Below are 17,206 nucleotides of genomic sequence, written 5' to 3'. Positions count from 1 at the left end.
AGCTGGGGTCGCAGGCTGGCCTCCCCTAACAGCCCCTCATTTGCAATTTCAAGTCGCAGCATTACATGGGGAATGAGGAAGGATTAAAAAAATCTTATGGGAATACATTCCCCCAAAGAAGACTGACCATATTTTATTGGGAATAATAATAATCCCTAGTCTAGTTTGTAGTAGCACACCATGCACACATCCTGAACTGAATCATGGCACATTCATGCACAAACATGGCTGTATTCTTCAACTCAACCCATCCTTGCAACAACCTTGAAGGTGAGCAGGGCCAGAATCATCCCTTGTGATTACGCCAGGGAAGAGACCTGTCCACAGCTGGCACCAGGATCCAAGTTGCCTGGCCCTATGGGCAGGGTCTCAGTACAGTTGTGTGTCACTTAACAACAGTGACACACTCTGAGACATGCTTCATTAAACAATTTTGTCGTTGGGTGAACATCACAGAGTGTACTTACATAAACCTAGATGGTATGGCCTGCTACACACCTGGGCTATATGGTACTAATCTTATGGGACCACCATCATATATTCAGTCCATTTTTGACTCTAACGATGTTGTGTGGCACATGGCTGTACAGCCTTTCTCAACTTCCCAAAACCCCAGCACACCCTCAGAGTGAAGGTGTCTCCTTTGGCTGGGCTAGCCCATAATTGTTCTGTGGCGCGGAGCATGGCGCCTCCATTTCCATGCCAGTCCATGCCCCTGCTCTGTTGAATGAGGCAGAGTGACCTGTGTGTTACATGAAGGTGGGTTCGAGTTTATGGAGGAAGAGAAGAATTATCTCAAGTCCTGTTTCTGGCCTGACCTTGGAGACAGGGTTAGCTGAGAAGGCCCTGCAGATGCCCCTACCCTGAGGAGAACAGACTGAGGTCACCTTGACCTAACCGTCCCTGGGGGCAAAGGGAGGTGGTACAGAGATGCCTTTGTTTCCTCTGCTCCTAGTCCTTTCTTCAAGGAGAGTTCCTGTTGTGCAGGAGCCAGAGGGGAGGTGGGGTGGGGGTGCAGAGCCTTCCCAAGAAAGCTGGAGGTGTTCCAGGAAGTATCTGCGCTGGGGAGAGCTGAAGCCCTCGGGCTGTTAGATGTCCTGCCTCACCCCCACCTTGCCTTTGCTGGGATTGCCCACCTCCACTCCAGCCCCCACCCCCGAAGCTCCTGGAAGTCTATGCTCAGTGTATATCACACCCCCAAGATCAAGGTCTCTGCCTCTCGCGGAGTCTCCTCTTCCTAGTACCTCCCTGTAGAAACGCTGTCCCGACGCTTGTCTGTGAAGACAGAGCAGGATGTAGGGAGGGTGTGCATGCGTGTGGTGAGGAATTCCATGTGAATTGCGGGGAGGGGAAGGAGCTGCTGGGTCCCAGGTGAAGCCTGTCCACCCTTCCTGCCTCTGTCCTTTGTCCTCTGCCACTCTTCAGGGAAGTCAGTTTACAGTGAAGTCACCAAGAGAACACAAGGCCATCCAGCCTGAGGCATAGTGACTGTCCTCTGTTTCTGGGAATAGAGTGAGGGGAGGGGTGCGGGACTGACAGGGTGAGCGGGAGGGGGAATCCTGCCTGCCTTTGCCCAGCAGCCCTGTCCTTCAGCCTGCCTTGGGAGAGACGCTTGCAGGCCACCGAGAGGAGGGGTGCAGTGTCTGTGCTGAGCGCACGCTTCCTATCTGGTCAGGAGGGCAGGGAGGAGCCCACCTTCCCCATTGCAGGGGTAGGCCTGGTGAGAGAGAGGAGAGGGCCACGGGCACAGAGCTGGGCAGCTGAGTGGGACTATCCGCTGTCCTGAGCAGCCCTAGGTCGGGTCTGGCTCCCATCCTCATCCATGATGACTACCAGGACCCTCTTCTCGCTGAGCTAGTTTCTCCTCCTTCCAGCCCAACAAGAAATCTTCTGTGCTTTAGCCAGCCCAGTATCCGACCTCAAGCCCTGCGGGGGGTTGTGTGGGAGAGGACTGTGCATCTCCCTCCCCGCTGTTCCCCACCACTCTGCCGCTTTCCTTTGTTATGACTGGAGGGGGTTCCTTTCTCTGTTTCTCACCGTTTTCTGGTTTGTCGTGTGCACAAGCCCACCCACATCTTCCCTGCCCGCTCCCCTGATCCCAGCCTCCAAAATCAGCTCCCTAGCCCCAGGAGCCAGTGGGGGCTATAAAACCAAAATGAAGAAGGGCCAACGCCCCTTCCCCTCCTCACTGGCTACTGACCTGGCCTTCATTTGCTGCTGAGATCAGCCCCAAGCCTGGGCCTTCCCTTCACTCCGTGCTTCAGCCGTACAGTTCCGCCAGTGCACTGGCCCCTCTCAACTGCAAGCTTTTGCCTTCTCAGTTCCACCTCCCTGGAATGCCATTCTTCCCTCGGCCACCTGGTGACATTTTCCTCATCTTTCAGAGGGTCAGTGTGGTGTAGAGGAAAGCACAAAGGCTTTGGAGTCCTAAGGACCTGGTGCAAACCCTGGCTCTGCGGTGTGATTTTGGGCATGTGAGTCTGCCTCTCTGAGCTGAGTAACCTCCTTTGTAAAAGGAGAACAGCAAGACCCACATCCCAGGGTTGCTATGAAGACTCAGTTATAGTGCCTAGCACACAGTAGGTGTTCAGGGACCTTGGCCAGGAGAGCTAGCATTTTCTCCTCTGCACTCCTGTAGCCCCTCAATCCTGTATTGCAGGCCTCCTCTTATGCCTCTAACTAGTTGCCCAAAGGGCTGTGTGCCCCTGCTTGCTTCCTAATAGCGGCTTTATATATATTTGTTGAATTAATGAAGGTCCCTTAAACAGGACAGGGCTTCCTCAAGCTCCTACGGTTCAGGGTTTCCCTTGCACGGTGCAGACCCATTTCTCTTTCACACCTCCTGACCCACAGCACCCAGAAGGTTCTCTCCTCTGCCGCCCTGGCTCTGCCTGCTCTAATCTTACTGACCTGCTCTCCTGCCCATGGCAGCAGCAGAGCAGCCTCATCTTTGCCTGGCGCTGGGCTGACTTGTGAGTTCTTTACCCAACCCGGCAAGCCAGCAAGATACTGGCTGAGGGGACATTCTGCTCCTCCTCGGGGTCAACACTGCCCTCTGGATAAAGCAGCGTTGCCCTAGGACTCTGTGTGGAGAGGGCACGGTGACCCTGTCCTAGGAGGCAGGCAGGGGCCCCTCAGGCTTTCCAGAGAGCCACCCCTTTAGCTCTGGCTGGAAGGGAGCCCGGGCAGGTGAGGCACATGGGAGCAAGCCGGAGGGCATGTGAGAATCTCCAGGTGGTGAGTCCTGCAAGGACCTGCACACCCATTGTTCCCCTCACATCCGCCCACCCCAGGCTCCACCACCATGCCCACTCCCTCCCGGCCCAGCCAGCTGGCTGGGGCTGGGCTGAGGGAAAGAGAGAGAGAAAATGCTCATTTATCAAGTGCCTTCCACAAGCCAGGCATGATGCTTAGTTACTTTCACAAACACTCTCTCTCTTTTTTCTTTTAAAAAATGTTCCTTTTCCTAATGTTTTAATAGGTAGCAGAGCGCATAGTACAAAACTCAGAAGAATTCTAAAGGATATATGGTGAAAAGTTAGTCTCTCTCCTTTCCTGTCCCCCAGGTCCCCTCTGCAGGGGCACCCACAGTTACCAGGGTGAGGTGTGTACTACCAGAAAGATTCTATGCATTTACAAATATATGGTATACTTTACTCCTCTGACTTACACATGAGGGGAAACTGAAACCCTCAGAAAAGTTAAGTACTTTGCCTAAGGTCACACAGCTGGTAAGTTGGCAGAGCTATGATTTGGAACCAGATTGAATGGTAAATCTAGGCTCTTTTCACCTCCCACTCTCTGGCAGCAGTCAGCCCTGACAAGGACAGAGCCCCTCCTGAAACACTGGCTGTGACAAAACTCCATTCTGAGGCCCTGGAGATCTGGGGTCTCTGCCTTCCTGTCTGTTGAGTGTCCAATGCGTCCTCCCATGGCGCCAGGAGCCTGTAGTGACTTAATAGGGCAGAATCATTCCCCTATGGAAGAAGAAAAGTTCCTGCCAGTGTCATTCCTTGGCTACTGTGTAGCCGGTGGTCTCCCAGGGCCAGCCTGATTTCCGGGGTCCAGAGAGTTCTGGAGAGGGACGCCACATGAGCGTGTGAGCGTGGGTCTCTGGCTAGAGGGAATCGTGGTTGTGGTTTCAATTACGTTTCCAGAAAATGGCCTCATGATCTCCCTGTGGCTGGGCAGGGCTGAGGGAGGATGTGAAGTGGAGGCGTTGTTCTCTGTGGTAGCCACATGCCTGTCCACGAGAGTGAGAGAAGGAGGCTGGAGTCATCCCTGCTTGAGAGTAGGTTGGGTAGATGGACAAAGGCTGCCCACCAGACTTCCAGGCTCCCCCTCAAGCCTCTTTCTCTCCTGGGTCAGGCCAGGGTGGGCTAAGAGATGACAACAACTCTCTCTCCAGGGGACATCTCTCCATCTGCAGGTATGTCTCTGGGACTTTTCTATGTGGCCTCTCTGCAGGGTATTTCTGGATCCTAGCTTCCTGTTCAGTTTCTTTCTTTCTAGGGCTCCTTCTGTGTCATATCAGTCTGGTGTCTTCTCAACTTAGGGGACAATGTCCCTGAGGCTCAGGAGAAGAGGCTCTCACCTCATCTGAATTGACAAGTAAGGAGAGGTAGGTGTTGGACCTTCCTTCCTGTCTCAGGTTGACAACATTCTTGTTTTGCTGAGGTAGTCATCCAGAACATTCCGTCCTTTGTGTCTGTGCACACAGCCAGCCAGATCTAGCTTGGTGCCTAGTGGTCAGTCAGAGATGTCCTGTGAGATGCAAGAATAGGGAGACATACCTGTCCTGCCCTCCAGGGCATTCAAACTAGCACCCTGCAGCTGCTGCTCACCAGCAGCCTAGGCAGCTGCATTGAGTCCTAGACCTGACCAGTTCTAGGAAGTGGGGTGTAAATCTTAGCTGTTACTAAACGAATGCAGTAATAGTTAACAGCCCTATAGTGCTGTACAGCATTCAAAGCACTTTACATTATTAACTCACTTAATTCTCACAACAATGTAATGAGGTAGATCCTATTACTGTCATCACATTACAATGAGGAAATCGAGGCAGAAAACTTGCTCAAGATCATGGCTCAAGTTGTTGACAGTGAGTTTGGTTTTAGAGTCTGTGCTCTTTGCGTGTGTGCCCTGGGCTGGGCACAGGGTGGGAGGATTTAAAGGAATTATTGTGTGCTGTTGGGAGTAGAGAGACATGTAAAAAAGAAACTGTCCTTCAACACGAGAGGTGCCATAATAGAGGCATGAACAACGTGTGGTGGGAAACAGGGAGGGCAAAGTTCATACTGCCTGGAGCAAGTGTCACGGAATGGCAGACAGCCAGAGGGCAGGAGGACTTTCCAGGTGGAGGGAACAGCATGTGTGCAGGCAGGAAGGCTTACAAAAAAGAGAAAAATGGTGTGCCCAAGTGTCACAACATCATGGACAGTGACTGTCAGAGGGGTTGCCAGAGAGCCCAGGGCGGCTCGTGCTTCCGTCCAGCTTCCCGCTCCAGCCTGTCCTTCTGCTCTGGCCTCGAAGCTCCCTGCATCTACTCCGTGCAAAGTACGTGCCAGGTGTTGGCCCAGAGTGTGGGACAGAAGCAGTAGCCCAGGTGGGGGAGAAGGACTTTGTGATCAGCTCCACACACAAAGATCTTTGCGGCTGGCGTTATTCTGGAGGTGAAGCGAAGGCTGCTGGAAGAGCTTCCAAAGGAGGATTATGGGAGAACTAGAGGACTCGCAGTTCTTGGTCATCTTTGGACATGAAGGTTTTCAGACTGTAGAGAAGGGATGCTCTGTGTGTATGTGTGGGTCCTTCTCCTCCTTCTGTCCCTGCGGCTGGGTTTCTGGAGATCTGACATGCCTTCCTCGCTTTGGTGCTGGGCCTTGGAGGGTTGCCAGGGAAACCGTTGGCCAGCTCCGGAGATGTAGCCAGAGGAGAGGAGAGTGGGTGACTCAGGGTGGCTTCTGAGACACGCACCTCCTCCCCATTACAGGAAAAGGGCTCTGAGAGACCCGTTTCCCCTGGATCTTACAGAGGCCATCCTGCTTACTCTTCTTTCTCTGGAGAGAGCCGTCAGTGCCTTCTGCAGCTCTGACTGGTGGGAGCTAGCAAGAGTCCCCAGGGAGGGAAAGGGTCTCAGACGCCCCTGTCCCCCATAGATTCACTCTGGAACAGTGGAGTGATCCAGTCGGCATGGGCGAATGTAAATTCCTGCTGTGTCCATTCAGGCCCTCTGCCCCTCTGGGTGGTAAGCGGCAGGAGCAGTGGCTGAAACGCCCTCCAGGGAGCAAACCCGGGATAATTATTGATGGGGCAGCGGTGGACTTCTGCCCTCGGCCCGGGAGGGACGGGACCCGGAACGCGGGCCTCAACCCGGGGAAGGAAGGTGGGCGGGCCGCGGAGGGGGGCCAATCAACGCGACCACCACAGTCCGGCCCGAGCCCTGCTCGTGGTGGTCGACCCTACCCAAACAAGGCAGCATGTGCTTGTGGCCCGTGGGAGCCGAGCTGGGGAGCCACCTCACCTCCGCGAAAAGGGGGGCTGCGCGCGGCGCCGGGTCCCCGAGCGCGCCGCCACCCCGGCTGCGCGGAGGGGGCGGCGGGTCCCTCCAGAGCGCCGGCCGAGAGGGTGTGAGCGACCGCGGGGCTCGCGAGCGCGCGCCGGGCAGAACCAGGAAGCGGCGCGCGCCGGCGCGGGGCGCGCTCGGGGCTGCGGGCGGCGCGCGCAGCCGGGCCTCCGCGCTGGAAAGGCGCGCGCGCCCCCGTGGGCCCCGGCGTGAGGAGAGTCGGCGGCCGGAGCCGTCACCCCGGGCGGGGACCCTGCGCAGGCGACTCGGCGCGGGAGGGAGCGAGCGAGAGAGCGGGCGGGAGGCAGCCGCTGGCGCCCGAGGGGCCGAGCGAGGTAGGAACTGCGGGGCGAGCCCTGGGCTCGGGGCCGGGGGAGAGAGGCCGGGGAGCCCGCCCGGGCGGGGCCCCGCGCCCCGGCCGCCGAGACGCCGGGCAGGGCCGCGCCGCCGCCATCGCTCCCCCGGCCGGAGGCGGCCGCGGTGGCTGCGCGCTCGGGAAGGGGGGCGGTGGGGGGGGGTGGGGGGGGCTGGGGCGCGCGGGGCTTCGTGCGGGGGCTGCGGCGGGGGCTGCGGCGGGGCGGGAGGTGGAGAGTGTGCGTGCGCGTGGGGCTGGATGGGAGTGTGAGGGGCCCCCCGCGCCGACCCTCGGGAGCCAAGGGGGCCACTGTCGGCCGCCTCTCACCTTCGTGTTGCAGTTCCGAACAGCCCCTACCGTCTCGTTGCTTTTCCTCCTTTTTTCAAAAGAGGTATCTGCGACTCCCGGAGGTGGGATGAGCCCGGGGGTGCCCCGTGGGGTGGGGGTATTAGCAAAGCTTCAAGGAACAGGGCCTTATAAGGAGTCAAGACAACAAATGCGAACCTTTGGATAAGGCTCTGGGGTGCGGGGTCCCGCATCAGGACCTGCCAGGCCCCGGCTTGTGCGTGTGGCAGCGGGATGCAGCGTGTTCTTTTTTTCTAGCCGGGGATAAAGAGTAAAAAAGTGCTCCTGGTGTCGGGGGTAGATATGGAGAGTCGGAAGGAGAGTCGTTGTGTCACAAAAACTGGTCGGAGGCTAAAGGAATCTGGCAAGATGGTCAGGCTGATCAAAGAGGAAAGAACTTGTGTGGAGCAAGAGGCGTTTGCAAACACTTGTAGCCAGCAGTGATGGAAAAGGCAAAGAAGAAAAACAAGCGCCAGCTTTTAGGAGGATGGGATTAATGAAAACCACAAGAATTTTAAAAGCAAAGAGAGATACCGATCCTCTCTTTCCCAAAGAGCCATGCCCAGTGCTTTTTCCTCTTGTCCCCTCTGATCCTGTCATACCTTCGTATCAGATAAATAGTGGTAAAAGTGGGTGATAGAATGTTAGAGCTGGAAAGGACCCCGGCGGTTGTGCTACATTCGTTTATTGTAGAATGTGGAAACTGAGGCCCAGATAGATGGCGTCAGTGGCCTGCTCATTTCACACAGCTTTTTAGTAGTTAGGGAGTGAAATGTCGGTCTGAGGACTGTCAGATCGGTGCTGTTCCCAAGGCACAGTGAAGTAGTAGGTCTTTGCCTAAATACAATTCCGTAAATTGTCTCTGGAATATCCTCGGGAATGCCCCTTGAAAGGGCTAGTGTGTCACCAAATTGTTAAACTGAGCTCATGTCATTTTTTCAGTCTTCAGTCTTGGTGTTTATCATCTGCTTGTATGTTAGATTTCCAAAGTGATTGGGTTGCCTCCTGGGCTATACTACGCTTTCAGCTGTTGAGTATATTTTTTCAAATAATTTTGTTATCATTCAATTAAGATAATAGAACTTTCCCTCTTCTACCTTCTTCTGTTATTGTTCGTTTGTTTGTATTATAATGTTTATATTCCTTGGCTATAGTTCTTAGAAGAGGATATATTTTATTTAGTGTGCCTTTCATGTCTTTCTAATTTAATTTTGTAACACTATGAACACTGGATAGTTCTGATCATTTCAAATGGTGGAATCCTATTGATTGACTTCATTTGAAAGCTTCAGGCTTTTTGTTTGTTTTGGTACCAATTTCCATCTCATGGAAGACCACAGTTGTTAGACTTGATAGTGTAAATGAGAGACCGGGCTGCCGATTTTAAGCAAGACTATGTGACACTTTGTGATGTCTGTCATGTTTAATTAAAACACTACCAAGTGTAATCTAGTACATTACTTGTTTTCTGTAGCCTTTGAAAGATGATAACTTCAAGTATCTGGTTGAGACACAGGGAAGGAATGGAGAGATCTTGTTTTAAAAAAGCAAAACATCGGGGAAAAAAAAAAGTTGATTTCTATCACCAGCAGTTTGGTTATTGCATAACTCAGAGCTAAACTGCACAAAATCTTTGCTGTCTACCCAACTAAATAAATTATCCCACCTTCTCATGAGTCCTCGCCTTTTCAGTATTCACATTTTTGCCAGCAGGATCTTAATATGGCTTGTGTTAAGAAATTTAAGATGGATATATTCCTTAAATGGATACTTCGTGATATATATGGTAGAAGGGGGGAAAAGTGCTCTCATTGTTTGGAGTGTTACAACATAAATATTTTGGTCAGCACTTCCTATTGTGCCCCAACTTCTCATTTCATCATCATTTTCTTGCTCTCAATTGATTTTTAAAAATTTTATTTACATATGCAAAAACGACGTCAAGACTAGTAAAAGGTGTCATTTATTGCTCTTTTGGTACTTATGTCAATTTTTTCAAGTTATATTAGTGTTAGTATTCAAATTATTTGTGATTTGTGTTAGGTTTATATTTATGAATGCGCTTGTGGTGGTTCATTTGGCTTGTTTTTGTGTAGGTAGGTGATACAGGTAGCCTTTTCTTATTATAAAAGGAAGATGTTATAAATAGGTACATAGCATGCTCAACATTAGATTGAGGTTGAAGGTAGAATCAAAGGAAGATTAACTATTCCAGTGCCCTGCAAACATGTGTGTATCTTGTAAAGTATTCACAGATTTCTGGAAGTTCTAACTACCAGTGACACATTTTTTCCCTTCTATTAGAGTGTAGATTACCACATTATTCCTACAAAAGGAAGCAAAAAACCTCCAGTCTTTTTGTTAATTTGTCTTGAGCATTTGAAACATTCTTTTAAAAAGTTATCTGACAATTCCAGGTTACTGAGCTCTTCAGAAGAATATCCTTTTACTGCGTAATGAAGTAAGAAAATACTTTGACTCTGGAACTTCTTAATAAAAATAATGTTTAAAAGTTGGCTCTCAAGTATCACTGTCCCCAATTTTGTGTGGTGTTTAAAGGAAAAAATTTTTCTTTAAATCTGAGCTTTGTTAATAGAATTGTTCTAAAATCAGAAGTATTTTTTCCTCTGCAATATTGGAAATACCACAGTTTTATGCTTATTTCTGGGAATAAGAAAGTCAAATTTAACAATCTAGTTTCCATTGATCAGACAGTTTTTGTGCATTTAAATCGTGAGCATCACAGTGATAAAAAGTTTTTTTTGAAAATTGCATTCACTCTTTTTTTTTTTTTTTTTTTTTTGGTGAGGAAGATCATCCCTGAGCTAACATCCATGCCAATCCTCCTCTTTTTTTGCTGAGGAAGACTGGCCCTGGGCCAACATCGTGCCCATCTTCCTCCACTTTACATGGGACGCCACCACAGCATGGCCTGATAAGCGGTGCGACGGTGCGCGCCAGGGATCTGAACCCGGGCCCCGCGCGCGCACCTTAACCACTACGCCACGGGCCAGCCCCTGCATTCACTCTTAATTATCGTGTCCGTATTTTAAGTAGGATATTGACATTGGATGTTTTCTTATTAATGGTGATCCTTTACTACTGAAAAACCTATGCCAGTTTGGAGAAGATTTTACATCTCTAAATCTATGCTATTTTTACTAATCAAAGAGAGGAGTAATTTACAGGTGTTTGATTTTTGGTTGGTTCAATGAGACCCTCACTTTTGGTGGTTTCAGAGTTTTAGATGACGTTTTATTACTTTTGTTAGTTTTGGTCACACCCATGACTTCCTTGGAAGGTATCTTTGAGGTTTGGTTTCCTTTTTTTCTAAATGGTAATATTGGGGTGGGGGTGCTTCCTGTTTATATTTTCAAAATTAGGTCCACATGTTAACCTTCTTGTAGTGTCACATTTTTATTTTAAACATATAAAGACAAGCGCCAGATGCCATGTGGTTTGTCTTTGACCTATTGTACTACTTCATGACAGCTTTATTGAGTTCAGCCTGAAGACCCAGTTGGGAAGGCAAGACATTCCTGAATCTTTTACCAACTCTCTTCAAGGTTTAGCAGCCTTGGAAGGAATCTTAAAACAACAACAACAAGGGTGAAATTAACAGAAAAATGGGGCTGCTGCTATCTGTTTCCTTCCAGGTACCTAGAAAATGCACGCACTAAGGTAGAGTTGAAACATGTTATGTGGAGCCTTGAATGTCAGAGCTTTAAAGGGAGGTTGCCACGGGATTTATATGATATAGAACCCCAGGTGTTAAGCAGTAACTGTAGCAGTTTTTCTGACTTCACCTAAAAGCTGTGCAGAATGTCATGGAGGAGCTAAATAAGAACAAGGAGAAGTTTAGGGTATGGTAGTAGAACTCGGGAGGAATCACCCCCAGCTGTAAAACTCTTCCTTGACCCTCCTGGATAGTTTTTATGTGGTAGGTCACTTGTACTGTGAATGTTGGAGTATGAGTTATGAGGAGTCTTGAGGAGCATATCCTCGAAAGGAGTACGTGTAGTATTGTTTCTGTGACTGAAGCAAGTGGACTTTTCCTGGCCTCCACCTAACTTTTCTAAGAAGCGTAATGACTAAATAGACTCCTAATTAAATTGGAATTCAAATATGTTTGCAGTTTAGGGGCAGTTTCTCTCTCCTAAATTTTCTTTTGGATCACATTACTAGTACAGTTAGAATACAATACAGTTATGAATAATTATGCACGGTTATGCATAATGCAATTTACAAATGAGGTTAATAGAGTATCTTGACCTCTCATTTCCCCCCAATATTCAAGAAGGGAGCAGTTACAATTTGTCACATACTGGATATTTTCTTCTTTGGGTTTATTCATAATAATTTCATGCGTTTCTCCTGTATTATAGTACTATTAAGATGAAAAATACATATATTGATTGATAAAGGACATTTATTTTTTGGAAGCCAACTTGCAAAATCTACTCCAACACTCACTCTCCATTTATTCTCTTGTTGCTTTTGGAACTTCTAACTCTTTTTTTAATTTTCCCAGATTTCTGTTATGAAGAGAAATATCTCCATATTCTCTGCACTGCTAGTTTTTGGAGGTGCTTGTGCTGACTCATTTTTTTAATTATACTAAGATATAGAGTATGGTTTGAGAGCAGTAATGAGATTCTCAGAAAATATGAAAACTTTCCTTTCTGACTAGTTAGAGAAAGGTTGGGGAAGACAAGGGGAAATACATCAAGGCACCAATCAATTATTGTTATTTGTTGGGATTAATTTTGTGACTAATATTTTCAATGCCCATCAGGCCAGTAAAAGTGAATTTGGCTTTACCCTGCAATGATGACAGGGCAAACCCAAGTGTTTTCTAATACTGCTTATTTTCCCCTGTTAGGGGATTTTTTTGCATATGGGAAATCAAGCCAAAGTTACCAGTAACAGCCACATCCATAATTTGTATTCAAAACAACGATTTATGACTCTGGGCTGTAGTTCTACTTACCATGGGCTCATCTGGGAAGATATACTCATTTTCTGTATAATAAATATTAGGCCATTTTTCAAAAAGTGATCAGAAAATTAATTAAAAAGTACTTAAAATGATGTCCAAAGCCTAAAAGTAGAAAGATAATAAAAACAGTACCTAACACTGTCCACTTACAGTGTGCCAAGCAGACACGATTATAAGCTCTTGCCATGTTCTAACTCATCATCCTCAGAGGGATGGGTATTATCCTCAGATGAAAGATGAAGAAATGGCCACAGAGAAGTTAAGTAACTTGTCCAACGTCACATTGCGGTAGTGGCAGGGCTGGATCCAACCCAGGCCAAGCTGATGCCAGAGGTTGCATTTTTACCCACTGGACTGCAAAGGGGAGCAGGCAACTGCAACTTGTTAATAAGACGTTTGGTTTCTTTAAGACATATTTATTTGTGTTCTCATTTGTTTTTAGAACAACAAAAAAATAGAAAATGTTTTATATATATTTGGAATTTTTTAAGTTTATGAAGGTGATGTTAAGTATTTTCCCAACTAACGTGTATATTCCTAGTGGAAATTATATTAAAACAGAGAGCATCTTAATTTTAACTAAAAGTTGCCCTTTGTTGTTCTTCCACCAGCATTGCCGTATACATCATAGGAGAAGAGCTATAAGCTGTCTCCTCACCCTCTATTTACAAACAAAAGGATCTTGTACGCCAGTGTGGCACGTGACACTCCTGTTTGTTGACTGAGCATTCAAGTATCCAGCTCATTTTATTCACAACTTTATTTTGAAAGGATTTATGGTCCTAATCTTGTTTTATGGAAGCTTTTTAGAACTACTAATTGTGATTTCTGAGATAGAAGGACTTAAGAATTTTAATTTGGGGGGATAATTTTTAAGGCAACTGAACTAATTTTTGTGTTTAGCGCTGTGCAAATGCTATTAGAGACCAGTCTCAGAAATGTGTTCCTTTTCATATCTGATGCTTATTTTCTCTCAGCACTTTTCCTTGGAGGTGGATTGTGAAGTTAAATCTTGGAGACAGAATTCACAGCCTTAAAAGTGCAGTGATTTGAATCTGAGAGATGAAGTCAGGGATGAGGAAAACTTCAGTTCCCTGAGCAGAGAGTATAAACTTGTTCAAATAAACAGAGGATGTTAGCTTCCAGAATTGTCAAACTGTCACCTTTGACCAGGGTTGAATTTTCTTTGAATGTTGACAGAAGTTACAATGTCAGTGGAAAAAGCTTAATGTGAAGAAGTATCTATAACTCAGAATTTCCTTATGTTTGTGTCAGTAAGATCCTACAATTAAAGCTGTTTTTTTTTTTTTTCTATGACTGATGAGTTTAAAAAGCCTTCAGTGGGGTTTTCCAGCCTTTAGATGAGAGTAAATTAGAAAGTTTGTGAAAAACTATTTTGTGTTGTCTGAAATTCAGAACCTATAGCTGGTGACAAATCACTATGTTTTTGTAAAGTATGGGATTTAAAAATCCAACCTGGGTGAAATGTTTTCAATTGCTGCATTCACAAATGTCATTGAAGCATTTGTAAAGAGAAACTATTGAGCATTTAATCTGTTAAAGTGCTAACAATTGGAGTTTATCAGCTTTATAATATAACATTCTATAAGATATTCATTCATAGTTTAAACCAGATAAAATGTTCTCTCAGAAACAATGCTAATTCTATTTTTTTGTTTTGTTTCATGTTTCCAAAAATCTTTTGGTCATCTTTTAGGCTTGAGAAAAGTGGCAAACTAGAGATCTCCAAAAATATACAGCTCTTTACAAAATGAAAGTCAGTTCACACTGTGAGTTTATGTTTTTAGGATTTGTGATCTGTTTCTGGTAGAAAGTGAGGGGGAATCATAGTGAGAATTGGACATTGTAGAGCCTTACCCTACAAAGTAAGACAGTAAAAGGTATGGAAGGTCTAATATATAGAGACGCAATGCAAATATTCCTTCTTTTTATGCTGTTGTTATTGTTTCAATTATGTAATGATATGTGGAAATCCTGAAGGATATCCTAAGCATATTTTAAAGATGAGTTTATCTTGCGATGAGTTTAAATATCAAGTAAAAATACTATATTCATTGTATTGTGTGTAGAGATTGGCCTTCCTCCTTAACTGTTCAAGGTATCAAAACAAAATAGAAAATATTTGGCTTCCTGAATGACATGGCTACAATTAACATGCTGAGTTGGTGATGCAGCATGATCCCTTGATTTTACAATACCAGAGCAAAGCACATAATTTTAAAGGAATGGGTCCTTAAGTAAGATAACTTATTACCTCAAGCGCGCGTTTTAAATTTTGTCCTAGAAGTGTGACATTGTCAAAATTTATGATTTTGAATTTTCATCACCAAGTGTGAGAGGTCTAGTTTGGACAGAACTTGACATTACGTTCCAGTTATACTGGTAAATTTGAACAGGACAAACATAAAAACAGTGGCTTTTATGGAATAAAGCATCAAAGAAAATATTGATGTATATAAATATGAAAACTTCTTTGTGCCCAAAATGCCAGAAACCAGAGGTAAATGACAAAATAAGAAGAATATTTTTAACATATATGACAAAAGGTTATGGGTTAATATTCTGAATATATAAAGAGTATATACAAATAATAAGAAAAAGATGGTTCTCCCAATGGGAAAATGAGCAAAAGAAGAAATACAAATGGCCAATAATCATATAAAATTATATTCAACTGCACTAGAAATCAAGAAATGCAGATAAAAACAATAACATAATTTTTCCAGTTAACAGATTTACAAAGACTAAAAATATTGAAAAAAATAAAAGCAGTGTTGCTTAAGAATGTGGGGAACCTGGCGCATTGTTTGGTATGTAAATTTGTACTTTTTTTGAAGGGCAGTTTGATATATGTGTTAAAAGCCTCAAAAATGTGCATACCCTTTGACATAATAGTTCCATTTAGATGACATAATCTGAAATACGTTCAAAGATTCGTATACAAGGATGTTCCTTATACTAGTATTTAAAATAGCAATAAATTGGAAACAACTTCAGTATTCAGCATTAGAGGGTTAATGAACTAAATTGAGGAATACCTGTACAGTCGATACTATTCAGCCATTTCAAATCACGTTATAAAACAATATTTAATGATTTAGGTAAAGTTCACAATATATTACTAAATGGAAAGGCAAATTAAAAAACAATCACATACAGTTGTGCTTGTAAAAAAGAATATGCATTGAAAAAAGATTTCTTCTGGGTTGTGGGATTCTGGGTGTCTGTGTGTGCACTTTCTAGTATCTTCTCGTTTTTCTATAATAAACAGATAATAATGAACAGAGACTATTGTGTAATCAAAAAAAGTTATTCTTAATGAATGGATAAAGAAAATGTGAGAGATATATAACAGAATATTATTCATCCATAAAAAAGAAGGAAATCCTGTCGTTTGTGACAACATGGATGAACCTCGAGGGTGTTATGCTAAGTAAAATAAGTCAGAGAAAGACAAATATTGTATGATCTCACTTATACGTGGAATCTAAAAAAACCAAACTCATAGTAACAGAGCAGATTGGTGGTCAGATTGCTGGTTGCTAGGGGCGGAGGGGGTTGTGCTGGGGGGAGAATGGTTGAAGATGGTCAAAGGGTACAAACTTCCAGTTAAGATGAGTAAGTTCTGGGGATGTAACGTACAGTATGGTGACTGTAGTTAACAATACTGTATTGTGTATTTTAAAGTTGCTATGAGAGTAGATCTTAAAAGTTCTCACCACACACACAAAAATTGTTAACTATGTGAGTTGATGGATGTGTTAACTAACCTTATTGTGGTAATCATTTCACAATACATACTTATATCAAATCATTACATTGCACAGCTTAAACTTTACACAATGTTACATATGAGTTATATCTCAATAAAGCTGGGGGAAAAAAGTTATTTTTAAAATGACTTTTGTGTATTGATTTATCTTAGAATGAGAAGCTTGTTTTTGTTTTCAGTTAGTGTTTCCTTTTTAGGAGCAGAAAAACCAGTAGTTTGTGATGTTTGTGTTAAATATTTGGTACAGTATACTTATTTGGTAAGATTTGGTACAGTATACTTATTTGGTTATATAACATCTTTTGTTGAATTATATCTGTATTTAACGTTTTCAGAGTTAAAATAATTTGAACTGTAGGTCTGAGTTATTTCCTATATTTGACGGAATGCTCCATATTTTTATATATAAGCTGATGGAGAATTGTTTATAAATATAATAAAGAAATTATATTGTTTTACTTGTGTATGTGCTCTGCTAAGTTACCATTCATTTGATATTGAAGACGTGTTTTTTCCAACTTCTGAAAAAAATTTGGTCTAGTTTAACTTCTTACAACCTGGAACATGGTATTACTTCAATATATTTTTTGCATTTGCTTTTGTACTGCCTTCTCTTTCATGTTGATACCTACAAAGGTTGCTAGGTTTATGGATTTCTTTTTCTTGTAATTCCATTAGTCATGCTTAATAACTTCTCTGTGTTTATTGTGGTATTCATTTGGGAATATCTGGTAAAGGAAATCTCTAGTGAAAGATACTTTCTCTTGGATATATGTCATTGCTAATAAAAAGAGACTTGTATTCTGCCATAATTAAATTCACATTAAATAGTTTCGTTGTAACTAGATTTAGTGTTTAAAAGCATTTTAACATTTTAAGGGGTTTAAAGAAGAAAAATGAAAATAAATGACAAGTTGATGTTTTAGGAGAACTGTGGAGCACAGCTATGTAGGTCTTATCACTTTGCAGCAAATAAAATAGCAGTTTTAACAAATATGTATTTTTGAGCACAGCAGAAGACCTACTTATTTTATGTGAAATTCAACTCAGTAAATATGTATAAATATATAAACATATATTGCCCAATATGCCTTCATAGATAAATCCTATTGATTTTATGGTTCTTTTTTGCTTATCACTTCTTACCTCCTC

The 17,206-nt window shown here is 44.4% G+C and overlaps 1 protein-coding gene across 3 annotated transcripts in view; it reads left to right on the top strand.

The window, feature by feature from the left end:
- Positions 1-6,784: 6,784 nt before the first annotated feature.
- The window catches only part of STAT5B (signal transducer and activator of transcription 5B), a 58,640-nt gene continuing 48,218 nt past the window's right edge, over positions 6,785-17,206 (top strand). For 2 of the 3 annotated variants that reach the window (XM_058561005.1, XM_058561007.1), the window contains exon 1: positions 6,785-6,897. The gene's annotated coding sequence lies outside the window, so the exon portion shown is untranslated. The remainder of the gene's footprint in view (positions 6,898-17,206) is intronic. The other variant, XM_058561008.1, reaches the window with a different exon arrangement.

Source organism: Diceros bicornis, chromosome 18 (assembly GCF_020826845.1).
Source record: "Diceros bicornis minor isolate mBicDic1 chromosome 18, mDicBic1.mat.cur, whole genome shotgun sequence".
Taxonomy (NCBI): Eukaryota; Metazoa; Chordata; class Mammalia; order Perissodactyla; family Rhinocerotidae; genus Diceros; species Diceros bicornis.
This window is presented reverse-complemented; position numbering and strand designations above follow the sequence as displayed.